This window comes from Rhopalosiphum padi, chromosome 2 (assembly GCF_020882245.1).
Source record: "Rhopalosiphum padi isolate XX-2018 chromosome 2, ASM2088224v1, whole genome shotgun sequence".
Taxonomy (NCBI): domain Eukaryota; kingdom Metazoa; phylum Arthropoda; class Insecta; order Hemiptera; family Aphididae; genus Rhopalosiphum; species Rhopalosiphum padi.
In genome coordinates, this window is record NC_083598.1 from 5,781,607 (window position 1) to 5,799,857 (window position 18,251).

General features: G+C 28.0%; 2 protein-coding genes and 1 non-coding gene across 3 annotated transcripts in view; all 3 read left to right on the forward strand.

Moving 5' to 3' along the window:
• The window catches only part of LOC132923007 (CXXC motif containing zinc binding protein), a 433,444-nt gene that overhangs the window by 329,661 nt on the left and 85,532 nt on the right, over positions 1 to 18,251 (forward strand). The gene's annotated exons all lie outside the window — the stretch shown is intronic.
• Positions 1 to 18,251, forward strand: part of LOC132921365 (octopamine receptor beta-3R-like) — a 168,144-nt gene that overhangs the window by 78,040 nt on the left and 71,853 nt on the right. The window lies entirely within an intron of this gene.
• On the forward strand, positions 1,006 to 1,144 carry LOC132923552 (U4 spliceosomal RNA). The gene has a single exon (XR_009661207.1). It is a non-coding gene; the product is annotated as a U4 spliceosomal RNA (small nuclear RNA).

Here is an 18,251-nt window from a genome sequence, read left to right on the forward strand (position 1 = left end):
ACAAAAATATTCTAAATCCAAATGACCGTATTCATTGTAGCAGCGAGTAAGATTTAAGTACAAACTATACAAACGCATATACTACGTTTTCTATGTATTACATATATGTTATTATTATTTAAATAATATAATATAGTAATATATTAATATTACAATACTTATACGGTAGAACCAATTCTATTTAACGAAACTCTTAATGTGAATTTTTTTTATGGAATCATGAAATTGTCGTTCAAAAACGTTACTATTTAAAAAAAAAATTAAAAATCTTCCCCCCCTCCCAACCAACAACTTCAAAATTAAAATGAATGAACAATGTGTATACGATAGTGATAAAAAAATGTCATTATTGTCAAATTATTCTTAAACGACTTTTACAAAAGTATCAGACAGTTTCTCGACAACAAAGAATAGACATAATTGTTATGTTATTTTGATATTACAATATTTTCAAAAAAACCATTAAGTATGTTATACATAGAGGGTCCATTGTTTAAAAAGATATATAAATGTATATCATAAATATATCTAGAATACCACAGTGCATTACAATAAGCAACAACAACAATTATCATAATAATTAATAATAGAATAATTGTTGTGAGTGAATGTGAAAACTGATCGTTTCGACGGACGGTTGCGGTAGCGAGCGCAGTCGACCGTGGTGTCGACGGTGGCGGTGGCGGTGGTGACGACGACTACGACGACGGCCGTCCCGAACGATTTCGCGCAGAATTATGCCGCTAGATGTCGTGGCCGGGCAACTCGTTTTTGGACATCGAGCGGAACGCGCGAAACGCCGACCCCCGGCGACTCACAAACGCCGCCCGACGACATGGACCGACGACTCGCCAACTGGGCGACCGGTTTCCGGTGTGCTGTTCGCCTGGCGGTCGAGAGGGTCTCAAGCCGCGCTACGATTTTCGTGTCCGGACGACCGGACGTCCGCAATCCACACCCGGGTGCCGCACCACAGATATATGGGTGGCAGTGAAGGGAATCGTTAGCTTTGCGCAGTGGCGATATCGTAACCAATGAGGTTCATCCGAGGTGCGATTATTGCTAGTTGAAAACTTTACCAATACCCCGCCATGTGGACATGAAACACTGTCCGCGTAGGCAATTTTTGGAGGCCCTAACGGGCACATTTTGGCGTCAGCCTTTGAACAATAATAATATCCGTTAGAACGAAGTACTTCTTATTTCGTCGTTTTGCCTACTTCAAATCCTAATCGTATTCTTTTCATTATCTTTATCTCATGCTCAATAATTATGCCTACAGTGAACTGTTCTCCAAATAAAATCCATTAAATTCTCATAATTAAGTAATCCTCGTACGTGTAATAGTAAACATTATTTAACCACGATTTATTATCATGAATTTATGGATAAACATTTTAAATATTACGAAACGCGATATAAAATGCACTGTTTGCGTATATATCTAAAAATAATATATCACGTGTAAAATATTTTTAATCAAATTTGTATTATAATATGTGTTAGATTATATTGTTAATTAAGTAAGACGTCGTACAGAACGTCTAAACAATTTAATATAATTCATAAGCTACATTTTTCACATTTAATTAAAATGATGAATTTTCTACAAATTTACAGCTCTAATTACTATTAGAGCACTACATAGATACTCGATCAATACTTCTCAGTTTTGGCTATTTTATTGGATCATTAATATAGTAGGCATTATTTATTTGTATTTACCAACCAGTACTGATTCAGTGAGTAGATGATATGCATAGACTAAGTTCAGTTGTCTGGTCGTCTTGTCGCTTTTTGCAAAAGTAAATAAACGGTGTTGTTTGTTTTAATAGAAAGGCTAGGTACCTATTTAAAATGTCAAAATATAATCATTTTTATTTCTGATAACGAAAAAAAAAATAATTATTTTACTATATTATTGACGAAACGATAAAATCACCATTACGATTTTGAAAAAATGTACATCAATTTACAATTAATAATCGGCTAAGTAGCAAAATCCTTGTAAGTAAGTCAATTTTATCAAACTGTGGTCTGTATAATATTAATTGTCAACAACACATTTTTTCACTTTGTTTTTTTATACTTATTATCTCTTATAGAGATGTGCATTATTATTATCTAACCTTATGGTGATAAATTATCATAAAAAATACAAATTTAACATAAGTATTTTAATTATAGTGGATTAGACTTACGAGGTTTTAATTTTGCAATAGTATAAATACGAGCATTTTTGTATTTATGCAATATTTTATAAAAAATGCCGGTAAATATTATAATATCTAAATGTACATACAAATACAATGAAAAATATAAATAAAAGTAAAAACAAGATTGGAAATACCGATTAAGAGATTTTGCTTTTGCTACGTATAGCCAATAAAATATAAAATGTATAGTTTTGGTACAAATGTTACAGATTTACCTTTTAAACAAATTTTAACAATATAAAACTAGGACAATAATTACTTATTAATTATTATTATACAGCAATAAAATGTCAAATAACATTTTGGCTAATAAGACTATTCACCTTCCCATCAAAAGTCATATAGTGGACGATCGGATTGATAAAAAGTTCCTCTCACGTGATGTTATCCAATTTTTCAGTTATTCTGTATAATTATTAACTATCGTTACTTGTGTAATATTATCTCTATTTTTTCTTAGTCGATGCCAAATACTGGATTAATATAACCGGTGAATTTAAAAGTTTTGACCGAAAACTTTTTGAAATTTTCATTTTCGCATTTTGAGATTGAACAATATTGTTTTCCTCACCAAAAGGTATAGACATTCCTAATAAATCTACATCAATCATGTTTCGTTCGCCGGAGAAGTCGTTGGAAGGCGAACATGACGTACGGAGACTATTGTGTCTACGTTGATGTTGAACATTTATGTTTTGTGCAAGCGAGACTGATGGATAATACACCTAATAAGGAAAACGTCTAAGCACGTCAAGTAAAAAAAAGCGAAAACACACTATAGTGATTTTATACTTTTAGTCTACAGGTCGTACAAAAATATCTACAATACATTTACTGTTGTTAGGTACTAAAAATATAGCAAATATTGTCAACATGGTGATTTGAAACGATTTTGACTTTATTCTTAGTTTTCTGAGTTAAAAAAAGCTTAAAAAATGTATTAGGTATATTCATTGTTTCTAAAATGGGTCCTCCCATTATTTTTAATTAAAACTGTTCAAATAGCCAGATTGATAACTATATAATGAATTGTAAGTAACAATAATAATAAAATGTCATTGTTATTCACCTCGATTTTTTGTATAGTTTGAAACAATGTTTGATCAAACAAACTAATCTTTGTTAAACATCGTGCCCTTAATGAGACATTTCTGTATAATAATAGTATGTTAATATAATCCATATATCAATACTCTAACAATATAATTTTACATTTAAAAATATCTTATGCGTTATTTTTTAATATTATACTTACAATTAAAACACGGAAAATAAATGATAATATATCGTAATAGTATATTATATTGTACTTACGTTGTTTAATTTTTTTTACATTTTATAGCACCTGTTTATTATAAAGGAAAAATCAAGTATTATTAAAATATTCCAATCAAAAAAATTATCATTTAAGTTTAGAGAAAATGTTTTACTTATTGAAACGTTTGATGTATTATTTTTGGAAGACGCGCTAAGATTGATGAAAGTAAGAATGGTACATGCGATATTTTGTAATCTATGCTTTATTATAACACCATTCTCGGTACGTAGGCAGACATAGAATTGGCTGCCTCCGCCAAAACAGCAAAGGCAGATGACAAATTGTCTTCATTTCCTAGGGCTTACAGATATCCCTTTTGATTTTGGAATCTTTCCAGCCTAAGATAAAACAACTAGCTGGTCTACAAACGTGTGGATGTTACTGTCAATATTTGATAGAACGTATTTAAATGGTATTTTAATAAAAACGATCAGTTATAAGTTCGTATAGTTCTTTATTTTTAGAACGACCGCATAATATTAGTTTGTTAAGTATTAAACCCGTTTCGGTTAGGTGGTTTTGTTAACTATACCAAACTATAAAAACTTATTACATAGAGCGTAAGATAATTTTTTTTTTAGGTTTTGCATTTAAAAAAAGTTTTAAAGCTTAGCATTTAATGCATAAATAATCTATATTTTAACGTTTAAATATTTAATATGTAAAAACGAAATAATTATATACTTAAATAAAAGCTCTTTTCTAATAAAATAATCGTAAGGAATATTAAAATGTGTTATGTGTTTTATATATGTATACAAATTAGGAGTATACGAGTATGTATACATACCGTGTTTTAGTAAACGGCGATTATTGTTGTTATTGTTGTGATTATTATTATTATAAAAATAATTATTTTTCTCTAGATTTTATTTTTCTTGATCTGAGTTTTATGCATCTCGGCTTTTTAATTTAATTATTCAATCTATTCCAATGAATCAATTCCAATAATTAGGTTGTATTTTTTCTTTCTCTTTCTTATACATTTCGCATAAAAAACAAATTCACGATATTCTTGCTCTATGAGGTTTCGACTAGTTATTGGTGACCCCATTCGAAAAGTATGGTCAACTATTAATCGTCAAGAAATTCAATACATTATGAAGCATCTAACACCGTTTAAACACGAAATAATACACTGTAATGTTGTTTGACGTTGAGAAAAATCCGAACGCACGCTAACATTATAGTCACGACAGTAATATTATATGCATTTTCGAAATTACGAATTGAGCTAATAACGCGATATTTTTGCGAAAAATAGCATAAACCATATTTGAATATATGATAAAACGTTTACATGCATAAGTCTATGTTTTTTGAACTGAAACGTACACGATCATATATGTGCTAACATACGCACTCAGCCGTATCGTCGTATAAATTGCCCATAAATATTAAAGTATATCACTCGGGAATTCGTCTTTTACGAGTCACGTCTGTATGGCTTTGGAGGTTTTTCGTGGCCATAAATTCGCATAGAACTTGAAGTGGATTGGATCCGACGAATTTTCACGGAAATATACTCTATAATCTATATATGTATATAGCACGAACACCTTATTTCTGATTTTTGTCCATTGGCACCCTGAAGCTGATTCTGCCTGCATCTGTTACAGAAAATATAACTATTAGTCACGTATAGTGCCTCGTATAATATAATATATACACTTATACACATATTCACAATGTGTGTACACAGTATGATATTTATGTGCCTATAGTACATTATGCAACGTATAGGTATATATATATATATATATATATATATATATATATTATACGTAGTATATGCCGCCCGCGTGTTAATATTATAATATTGTCGTACACAACCATATTATTATTTGAGAAACAAATATTGTAGTTTGCGCGGCCAGAAACTTTAACGATAACAAAAGCAATTTATTGATGAAATAATGTTATAAAATATCAATTTCGACAGCGTATTAAAAAAATCTTAAGACGTATACAAACACCGTTATACATATTATACTCATGTTAAATAATAATAATATTTTTATATTTGTATTATATAATATATATTATTAAATATTACAAACGTTTTTATAAGTGTATGTGTTTAGTATTTACGAGTATTTCGACGATGTAAGTACGCATGGCCTATTCTTGAGTCGTGACTCCCAATCCCTGCTTCAGCTCCAGTCCACTCACTCCGGAAACGCTCAAAAATATTATCGTTTCAAACGCTACCGCCACAGTAATTAGTTTACGCAGCCGCAACATTACTCCACGACATTAATTACAAGTTTAAACCACGACAAAGAGTGGTATAATATGCTAATACCGCCGTTGTACGCGCGTCTGGGATTCTCATAATATATTATCATCGAGTATAGTGTTCAATATTATATAGTAATAAGTGTGGAGAAACCCGAGAAATCGCGCCTATAGACTGAGACCTTGATGCGAATACGTGTCGAAATTATCTTCTTGAAAATCATGTGATTGGATTGTGTTTAGCTCGTCATTTGCTCGTTAAATAATTCACTGTTATGGATTTATTAAATTTGAATTTAATGATAAATCGTTGCATGAAAAAAAAAAACGATTAGGAGTGAAGGAGAAGAGATTTTGATCTTAAATAAATGTTTGTTCATTCTTCTCGTTAAGTTTTTTTTTTTTTTTTTGTTTCTCTTTCATTCTTTTTCCACGTCTTCCCAATAATAAAAAAAAAACAACAACTGTAGACTATAATTTCCGTCCAGATTTGAATAGACATAGTTTCTTAAGTATCTATACATTAACGCCCATTAGCGGTTATCGAAGTCGACAAACGACAATATTGTAAAGGACGACTCGGGTGGTCACGCGTACTAATGGGATATTGAAAATTAGTATCCAAGTTTAACAATGTGCGTTGCGATACGCGATTATATAACGCAATAGTGCTGAATTACAAAAAAATCATTATAACAAATACTAAATTTTACTAATCTTCGTCACTATTACGGCTTGTATCCGCGTAATCGGTGTATCGCAGTTGTTGTGTTTTTATGTTCAATACTTTCATATTTTTTTAATATTTACATATGGGTTATGGGTACCAAACTGTGTAACACCCACCCATTCATCCACCACATAATTCACTATAACAGCCACAACAATCGGATATAGGGAGCGGCGCCATTTGCATGACGCAGCTAACTGTGTATCGGAAAAAAAATATATTTAATTTAAAACTATTTGGCTGTAAATGGAAACATTCGTTTATAACTCAGTTTTGATTGCGACAACACATAAGTTACGTTGAGGTGTGAACGTTTGATTGAACGGGGAAATATGATAATTATAATATCTAATAATTATGATTATTATTTTCATATTTCAATATGACACTGTGCGCGCTTTGTCGACAGTTACGGTAAACTATAATCAATAATGTATCATGATATTAATATTATGAACATATTAGCAAGATGATCTGTCTATAAATCTATCTATATATACTCAATGATATCAGGTACTTATATAATAATATATATTATATTATACACCGCGCGTACAATTTATTAATTCTATAGACATCATAATTTTCATACATTGGCTTATTCGAAATACATGTGTTATATTCGTATGTAAAATGTTTAATATTAACATGTATATAATGTAGGTAGGTATATATCGCGTGCTGCTCCTACACGGATATATTATAAACCTTTACGTCTCTCTGCCACGCCAAAAACATAATATGACTAAGTAATACACCATAATAATATGTAACGCTCGCCATTCCGGTACGTCATCGGGTTTTATATTACGTAAATCCTTCAAAATTCCGTAATTTCAATAGTGTTCAATGTTCATTATCATATTAGCTATGGGTTAAATATTGTAGAATATTGATTACTGCACGTTAGTTATGATAATTAAGCGCGTGTGGATTATACTATGTATAATTATAATAATAGGTATTATATTATTCAGGCCGTTGATAAGTATACAAGCGCGGGGTGTTTTTCACTGTCTTCTTTCGATAATATTGTGACGTGTCAATAATTCTGATTTTTGTATAATATTTATAAGGTACCCAATTATTATAGAAAAGTGCCAATTATTTTGATTTTTAAATAACAACCAAAATTGTATTATTATTATTAAAAAATAATAATAATGCTACTACAAATAGTTGCTGATATTTTAATTTTGTATGCGACAATCTTTCTTTAACCTTTTTTTTTTCGTTGAATTTACATTTGTATACGTTGTACACTTGTATTGTTATCAAAATAAATATCAAACATGGACTTTTGAATTCGCACAGCACAATTAACATTAATGCAAAAATCAGAATACAAAAATATTCATAAGCTTTTTAGTTGGATACCAGTCAGCCATTCCCATATTTATTGAGCACTCTGTATAAATAATTCCATTATAATACGCACACATTCGAATAGAATTAAACCCGAGGGATAAAGGTTAGATGTCCTGTTTTAATAAATCGTTTGTGTTTAACGCATAAATATTTTTATGGTGCTTTTAAATTAATACAATTTTCTGTTTTTTTCTTTTTTTTTACCTAAATATACTTTTTTGCATAATGTATTTCTGATTGCGCCAGCACATTGTACTCGAACAATAACAGTGTTTTACATATTTTTCCAAATGATTTCATAATAATATATATTTTAAGCCTTTAACCATTTTTTCATCTTTACGTCTCTGTTTTAGCCAATCATTTGTAATTTTTTTGTGTTACTCTAGAACACTTTATGATACAAGACACTCCGGAGAATAGAAAACAATAGAATATTTTAAACTTTGAAACTTTGACTAACTCATTGAAAAACCTTATCAAACTGTCATAGATTAAATACAACTCGAAAAACTAAGTGATCATATTGTTGAAAGTTTTAAAAGTACTCTAAAGTATTCTTTTTCATTACTGAGACCATGAAATTTCAAAACATACTCGTTCTCGGTGATCTTAAATCAATTTACGAAATATAATAATATAATAATAAGTATACTGTATTATATATTTTAGCATAGTTGATTTATAAGCCTTTTTTAATGGACTCATTTTAAAGTATATATTGAAGTTAAAATCACAATGCCATCTTATCCCAAGTTCGAAGTGTTCTTCACAACAATCTGTTGTATTTTTCATATCCCATACTTAAGAAAAACTGACCATTTGGAAAATGATATTTTTTAGACGAAAATGTTTTATTTATGATTTTTCTATTTCGGTTGTCAGAAAGATAAATTAATTATACACGATCTTTTCTTAAGAGTTATAAAATAGTAGTACCAAAATATTTGTACAATTCATGCGTCATTTTGGAAAATCATCTTTAACTTTAAATCACAATCAGGAACTATAGAATAAACATATACAATATAATATTATATAGATATATTTACAACAACAAAAAGTTAAATGAATAAATAGTAATGCTAAATCTGAACAACTCTGTAAAGATTCGAAATAAGATAACATCACGTACTTTTTTTTTTTTCATTATCCGCGTAATATTATTTTTATTAAGCTGTTATATTTTTCATGTACCTATAAATACTATAACGTCAGGCTCGTGAAAAGGCGAAGGACTAACTATTATGGTTCCATCGAAAATTGTTAATTAGTGAACTAACGATGATAAAGAACCAACTGGTGTGGTTTTTTAAATAGTTACATGTACTTATTGCACTTATTATTTTTACTATAGTCTAGTCTACATAATACATTGACGACAAATAGTACAATACCTACCGAGAACTCCTTGGACCAACAATATTTGAACTTCACCACCGGCAACCAGTACTCATTTTTTTTTATCCTAACTAGAGTAAATCGGATGAAGAAAATTGATATTTTTTTTTTTCAGAGTTTGCTACCTATTATTGTTAAATAAAATTCGAGTAATTCATGGAGATTTTTTTTCAATTCAAAGTTTATTAAAATTATATTAACGATCAACAATATTTTAAGTTATTCGTAATTATATACTTATAAATACTATTTAATAAAAATAATCTACATACTAAAGTAACGCTCAGAATTAAATTAAACATTTAAAGTATTGCGATTCGGTTTCGTATTCACATGTGGACTTTCATATTATAAAACTCAATTACAATGCAATCGACAGCGTTTCCAATAATAAGTAACTCTTTTTGCACCGCGATAATATTGCTAATGAACGAATCACAACGAGGCTATGTATATGGCTGGGTTGCGTCCTACAATATTCATAATATATACAACAACCTATTCTATATAATGCGAATGACGTTGGCAAACATTCAGTGGGTATATAAAGTCCAAGTAGAAAATCGATTTCACACGAACTTTTGTAACGCAAAAAGTGTAATTACGCGCTTGCTATAGGACCTGTGCTATAGGTTGAACTTTGCAGAAATACCTCTCGTTTTTTATAAAAAAAATTTTCACCTTTTTCTACACCTCTCTGCACCCGCGCGAAAGAAGAAAACGAGTACGTGGCAATAATGGTATATATTAATATATTATACTTTGTACATACGCCGTTTATTCATATATTCATATGATGTATATAATTTGTGTGTATATACATTTTCAATAAACAGATATATTATATTAAATTTTTCACGTACGAAATTATTAGGTATACAAAGCAAAATTCTTATGTTCCTGTACATTAATCAAATAACGATCAACAGATTTTTACCTACATTATACATCATTCAATTATAATACTAAAAATACCATTTTATTTCCGCCAAATTATTTGAAGTGTAATGGAAATTATCGTTTAATGATTAATTATTGATTTTTCGTATATTTCAGTATTTAGTATAAACAAGACCATACAGGACATAGGTAAACTATCTAATTTAAAACGATATTCCATGTCAATTTATCGGAATAACGATACTATTAAGTAACTGTATACTGAATAGAGTACCTTACTACGCTTCATAATGTAAAATGGAAAAATAAATTCCCTAAAATAAATTTATATATAGAAAATATAATAAGAAATTATTAAAAGGATTAATTTTTAATTAGAAATTAATAACTATTTACAAAGTTATTATTCAATAATAATTATTAAAATCAGCCATGTTTTTAACATTTAAATACGAAACTACTTAGATAACTATGAAACTTAACCGGTGTTGTAACCTAGAGGAGCGAAATTATCACCCTCCTCTTTTTGTAAACCTTGGCTATGCCACTCAAATTATCTATTCCTTTTTGGATGGTATAGGTACTATAATTATTATTATTGATAGTATGCATAAAACAAAACTAGACATCTTATACCTATGTCAAAATGTTTTAAAATTAATATCCTCACTCGTCATATAAATATTAGCAACTTAAATTTGTATATTTTTTAATATTATAGAAGAATTGACTTATATTTATATATTTTTAGTATTTTTTTTATATATTTAAGTCATAATACCGCAATATATTCAAGCCTATATTGAATTACACGAAAATATACCAAAAGGCCATAGCCTATTTTTGCTGAGGATACCATGTCTTGAAACGAAAATACAGCCTGTCTACATTGACCACTATCGCTCTTCTTATTAATTTTTTGTATAATTATACGTACCTATATTAGACAAAAAAATATTGTACGAATTCTTCCGTAATCGAATAAATACAATATATTGAAACAAATATAAACAACTAAATTAAATCGAAGAAATACATTAAATTTTTATCATTGTGTATTTTAGTGCACACATTATATAGTATCAGATTAGATATTATTCTTAATTTAATATTAAAAAAATTAATATATATATATTTTAAAGTAATGTTAAAAGGATTATCTTGATATATTTTCTGCCACAACGGTTGCATATTATTTTAATGCACGGAAAGCGATAACACTAAGCCATTATTTTATATAAAAATGCATAATTTGAGAAATAAATCGATAATGAAACAATTATGTGAACATAATATTATACTAATTTATATCCACTGCCGTCTTCGTTTCATCATTATTATAATAAAGCTCGACCGATATTGTGATTATTCGCATTCGCGGTTAAATTGTAGATACAAACACGGATTAACTATAACAGAACCGAGAAAGCTGCTATGCTGTATAGTAGGTTTCAAGTGTATCTCGTCATTGTGTTTGTCCATTATGTAATGAATGTATTCAATCTAAATTCAATAATAAATTATTGCATACGAGAAATGATTCTGGGCGAAAACCGAGTGATATCTCTCAATTTTTATTTATAAGGATGTTTTATAATTTATTTATAATAATATGAGTCATTTATTTAAAAAAAACCTTTCCTCAACTAGATTTTAATTTTTCAATTACTCAATTATATAATATTCAGAGGCAAAAGTTTTTTGTGGAGACAAATGTTCTATATTTTCTTAATCAACGTAAAGATATATCGGTCACAATCATAAAATATTCGTGAAATTCTACGCGTTAAATGATTCATATTATATTATCGTGTTAAAATGTGCACAACTAAGGACACTTAAGCAATCAAACAGTATTTATATTTTATGGAGTCGTAACCAATACTACCACTTCTATTGTGTATTATAGTAACTAATAAACTGACAAACGTCTGGAAAACAATTGTCATGATTGTGTTATTACAGTACGCCACACATAAAATCACATTATCACTGAATTAGTAAATTTATTACTTCGTAGTAGCTCGTGAATGGTATTTATGAATGATGAATACTACCTATGCGTTTTATTGGATAACAAATAAGCCAAAATAATAAAGTACACACATTGTTGTAGTTGTTCGTATTTTAATCTAATCAAAAACTCATTCAACAAACATTAGTAAATTATAAATCACTGATTTTGTTTGTGTAATTTTGAATAGGAAATCGTACGAACGACATATAAAAGTAAAATAATATATTACAGAGGCTATTTTTTATCAACGGATGTTAGTTTTACACTTTTGAATTTTTTTATGTAGTATTATTCATTTGAAATAATTACAAAAGCCAACTGTTGATTTACAATATATATATATTTATTTAAGTAGCATATACAAATAAAATAAACAATACATCAATTATTTTTTAAATCATAGTATTATTATACCAGATTGGTGATAAAATAACCATATTGTATAATAGTGACCCCCCTAATGGGCTTGTCAAATATATTAACATAATATCAAAGTTTACGCAGTCAAAATTATTATGACAAAACGAATAAACGTCATATATTAGTAATATTTTATACGGAAATATACCTACGTTAAAACCATGACATTTCAAAAAATTGGATGTGTTACTAAATAATGTATAATACACAGTATTCCTTTAAGATATTTTTTGTGGTTGGGGTATTCTAGTGTATTTTCCGTGCATCAATTTTTTAAATCCATTCGATATAATAACGAACTATACATTTTAAATAAATCATTCACATAAAATAAGAGCTTGAATTTTATTAACCTCTGATTAGAATTTAATAAAAAAAATTAAATATTTATTACAACATGGGGAGACATTTTCACCCCACTCTTTAACTTATTATTATATTTTATGAACTACCATTTAAAATGAATAGATATAATGTAAACATAATATACGCATTATTTGAAAGATACAAAATAATATCTACTTGACGTTAAGTTTTTGTGATAAAGATAACGGAAATATTATCATACGAATATACAACTATAAAATCGTTTGTATAATGTAATTATAAGATCCAAATTTGGTTTACGTATGTTTGCCTGTATGTTAACAATAACCATATTAAAAACTGCATCTGTTTTTTGACGACGACGCATATGATAGAGAGAAATGGAGAGGTTTTGTGATGGCAGCAATGGTACTTAATGGGTCGACAAGCTGATGAAGAAGAGAAGATCCGTTTTTGTGTAGTAGCCACATGTATAAAGTGTGAATATTTTAAGTTAGGTTCACGTTAAAATCCAACTATTAACATTTATCTTCCCTAATTAAATTAGAGATAGGTAGCCCATGTCTTATGCCTTATGCGTCTACAAACAATTATGTAAAATACGTATTGTTCAGAATATTATATGTGCTTATACATATAGTTTGTAAAATACGTAACAATTAAGACGCATTATAAGGGTGAGTAAACACATCCATTACAGTGACCTATCTACTTAATAACTGCAGGGCACACTTGAAACCTACTTATAGCAAGGCGGCTTTCTCGGTTTTTTATTAGGTTAAACAGGAATTTTTTAAACGGCAGAAATACATATCATAACGCCATATTTCATTATTAGACCAGCCACGCATATGTTTACTAAAGGGTAATAAATGTCCGACAATACACCGAATGATTTTACAGCACGAGTTTTAAAACAATTTCCAATACAGCTCATGTCCAAAGTTCACTAATTTAATTATTCGTTATTAATTACTATTATAATACGTATAATATATTATTTATAGTTTAAATTGATGGTGAAATGTATTTTGGATTGCTTTAATGTTTACGAAATAGTGTTGTAATTTTATTACGTATAAGTGAAAATAACTTTGAACAATTTTGATATTTTTTGTGACGATAATTGGTTATGTACGCTGTTAAATCATATTAAACATTTTATGAGCTGAAAAATACTAATGAATTTTAATTTAATATACTAACTGAAGAATACAGTTATAGTTGAGTTCAAACGCGGATTGTTATCGAGTCTATTGGGTTAAGTATTATCTTATATTAATTATATAAAATTTAAATTTCATAGATAGTACATAAATTATTTATTTCGTGATTCACCTAGTATTTTTTTTCTTTTAATATTAAATAAATACTACAGTAAATAATACATTATTCATTCATAGATAGGTATACACAATATCGATTAGTATAACGCATTACTTTTCGTTTTGCTTTCTGTATTCCCGTCCGTTTTAGTGACACATATTCGCATTAATAACAATGTCTATTAACTTATTGACATTTTGTTCGATGGAAAAATGTATTCCCTGCGCGTTATGCCTACTTATATCACGGAGCGCGGCTGAATAAACCGTCACAGCTGATGATCACGTAATGGTTATTTCACGGCACTGCTTTTTTTCGAACAAAAAAATATAATAATAACACGAATGCACCTACCTACGATACAATCTTATAGCGAACCTCAGACAAAGAGCTACAGGGATTATTCTAAAGTCAATGGAAAATGCACTATAAGCTTAAATATTCGGACGAAGTGCATACATTTTCACTGGTTTCAAATATCTCCAGTGGCAGCATAATTTTTAACGTCTACTAGATGTTAAAAATATTTGATCCACACGCACGTATGCATTCATTTTATTTTATGACATGAAGTATTCATTAAAAAAAATCTTTGTACAGTTTCTAATTTTCTATAGTTGTATTTAGGGGTGATATTTATCGGTCTTACTATATGTATATAGAACACATATAAATATATTAAGTACCTATGTAGTTAACTGCGAGCATTAAACATATTATGTTTTTTTAGCTAATTTACAAAAATATGCTTGTAATGAATTACCTTTTATCTTAAACTATTATCATCTTAGAAAATGAGACAGTCGCTTTTTATACATATAATTAAATTGTATTGAACATAAAATATTTTTAGAAATTCCTTAAAAATGTTTAATTATTGTTTTCTAGCTAGAATAATAGTTATAATAATTCAATAAGTACTTTAGAAATAAAAAACTATATGAATGCAAAGTTATATTCAACTTGGTAACATATAAACATAACTATCTTATTTTTTTTTAAATATTTCATAGTAACAATTTATGATTGAAACAATACATTAACACTCAAATATATGAAAATCAGCAACAAACTATAGAGTTGTTAGCACTTTCAGATTATTTAAAAAATTGCAGATACGAGTAGGTATTCAAATTGGATATTCCTCAAATCAAATTAATAATAATAAAATTAGCGATCCTCAAAAAAAAAAATCACTAAATAAATAAAATGTAATGTAAGTAGTTTAAAAAAGTTAATATTATCAACATATATAACTAAAAATTGTTATTTTTAATTTTTATGAATTAAAAAAAAAATCAAGATTTGAAAAGAAATCATTATATTGATATGGAGTTTCTATAATAAAATGATAAAATTAAAATAATGACTGTTATATAATATAATTATAATAAAACGATGTGTTCCCGGGAAAAGTATCAAGACGTATACCATAAGGACAAAAAATGTAAAGACTTAAAAAACAAATATTAAATGAAATTTCTTAAAGTATTAGTTACATTAAATTATTTTTATTAAAAAGTTACTATAATACTGTTTGAAACTTGCACAACAGTTTGAACTTTTCTTTGATTGGCTATATAATAGGTATTAAACTTTTTCCAGCAACTTTTTATTTTTACACAATATATTATATTGTGTCAAATATTTCGTAATTTATATTGTACTCCGAAAAGAATTTGTCGCTAGGGAGCAGTATTAATTTTCGTAACGCGCTATATAATTTAGTTACGTTCTACAATGCTAAAATGTTACTATTTTAAACGACATACGTCGGTGGAAGTATAAATAAATTGTTATTATTATTACATTTTTGAACTACCGTTGGTGACAAAAGATGATAATATTATAGTTTGTAATACTTTGACGTATTCACACTGGATCCATCCACTCTTCTTGCTCTAATGCATACGACCAGCTGCAACGTCCCAATTTTGTGGTTATCTCTATTTTTCTTTTTATATTTACCGTCGAGGTTTCCGAGAACAAAATTTTAGATGCTGTAGGTATAGTGCAATAATATACCAAACTAGAAAACTAAAACAATAAGTGTCTGTGGCGGTGCAACAAGATTATTATGAACGACGGTACCTACAACAGTTTTTTTTTTGTTTCGGAAACGCGACCCGTATATCATACTGCACAGTACACAACATAAACGAGTCTATTCCTAAACGGGCGGGGCGGTAATTCAACGAAAACATGTTTGATATATCAGTTTTTGGAAAGCCTAATACCCGTATATGATGAACACTATAAACAACTAAACAAGTCCGCAATAAAACCAAAAAGACAATTTATGGCAGTTAAGTGTCAAAAATATAATATTAATTATAGATAAACACAGGTAAATACTATATATTTTAAATTATATAACAAAAATACAATATCCTGTACATGGCAAAAGTTTAAAAAAAAGTAAGATAACATGTGTCACTTCTGAAACTAAAAATTAAATAATAATTATTATTAGTATTGTTTGCATGAAATTCTAACTAATTTCAAACATTGTATATTTATACACTCAAATTTATTTTTGTATCGAGGTCAGATTATTGTATTAAAAACGCTAATGTATTGTAAGATAAATAATAAATTAGTTAAAATTATGAATAAAAAACTATAATAATGCAAAAAAATACCGTATGATATGTTAGTATAGAATAATTGTAATAAAATAATAAACACGAAAAAATCTCCCTTTATATAATACACATTTCGTTTTTTTATCCAACGCAGCTTATCACGGCTTATAAATTATAATCCACGAATACGTCACTATTATAATGTACCTTTTACGTTTGATCTAATAAATTCTGGGCCAGTTCTTCAAACAAACCAAATGCCAACAACTATATGAGTATATTTTAGAATAGTTGATGAGGTTGCTGTGTGCCTATATTATAATATCATCAGTTCAGTTCGATTGTCCATTAAGCATAGCATATTCTATTTAAACTACCTACATTATTGCAATAGTACTCTATAAGTAAACTAGGATATATATAATTATCAATGAATATTTATATTAAGAATATTTGATTTTCGAGCTAGATTTGGGAGGCATGAGTTAGTTTGAAAATCTATCCAACACGAGCTGATTTAAAACATATTATTATATGATAATAATAATAAAAATATATAAATATAAATATACTGTGCATTTTTATTGTTATTTGTTAAAATAAAATTTTAATTTTAATATTTTTAATTACAACATACATAATATTTACTGAAAATGAATATATTTATAGAGGTTAATACTAACTATAAATTAATAGGATTATTTGGATTATAAAATATTTACATATTATATACTCTGGTATTTATTACAAGCGTAAGCCACATCAAATAAATATGAGTGTAATACATAAGTTAATAATCGCATAGGTATTTTTATACTTGCACATGCAATTGTTGTAAGTACTTACAAGTAAACAAAATGATAAAATAATATTGAATAATTGAAATCTTACACCAGTTACAACCATTGTAACAGTATCACCCGGTTAAAGTGTCCAAGATTATGTAAAAATGTAAAATATTATATTATTCAACATAATTGATCTAAAACAAATGATACTATTCTGACCAACTAATATCTCTAGATAATAATAAAATAATTAATAATATTAATATTATGAAACATTATAGATAAAAACAAATTAAATGAAAAACTTTTATGTTGCTAATTAATATTCCTGACTATAAAAATAAATGTCACATTGCAAAAGTTAATGATATTATTATGTCATTCACTTAACTTAATATTGAGTAGGTATATCTACAGTAGTACAGTCACTGATAATGACTCTGAGTTTCTAACTAGCATGCATATGCATATTTCTCAGGAAAGTGCAAATTAATAATAATTAGATTCTGTTCAAATTTCAAATGCGTATTATCATCACTAGAACTTAATCATAAAATACTTTTAGACAGTAAATACTTTACGTATTCGATGCGTCATTTTTATGCACCAGAAAATTA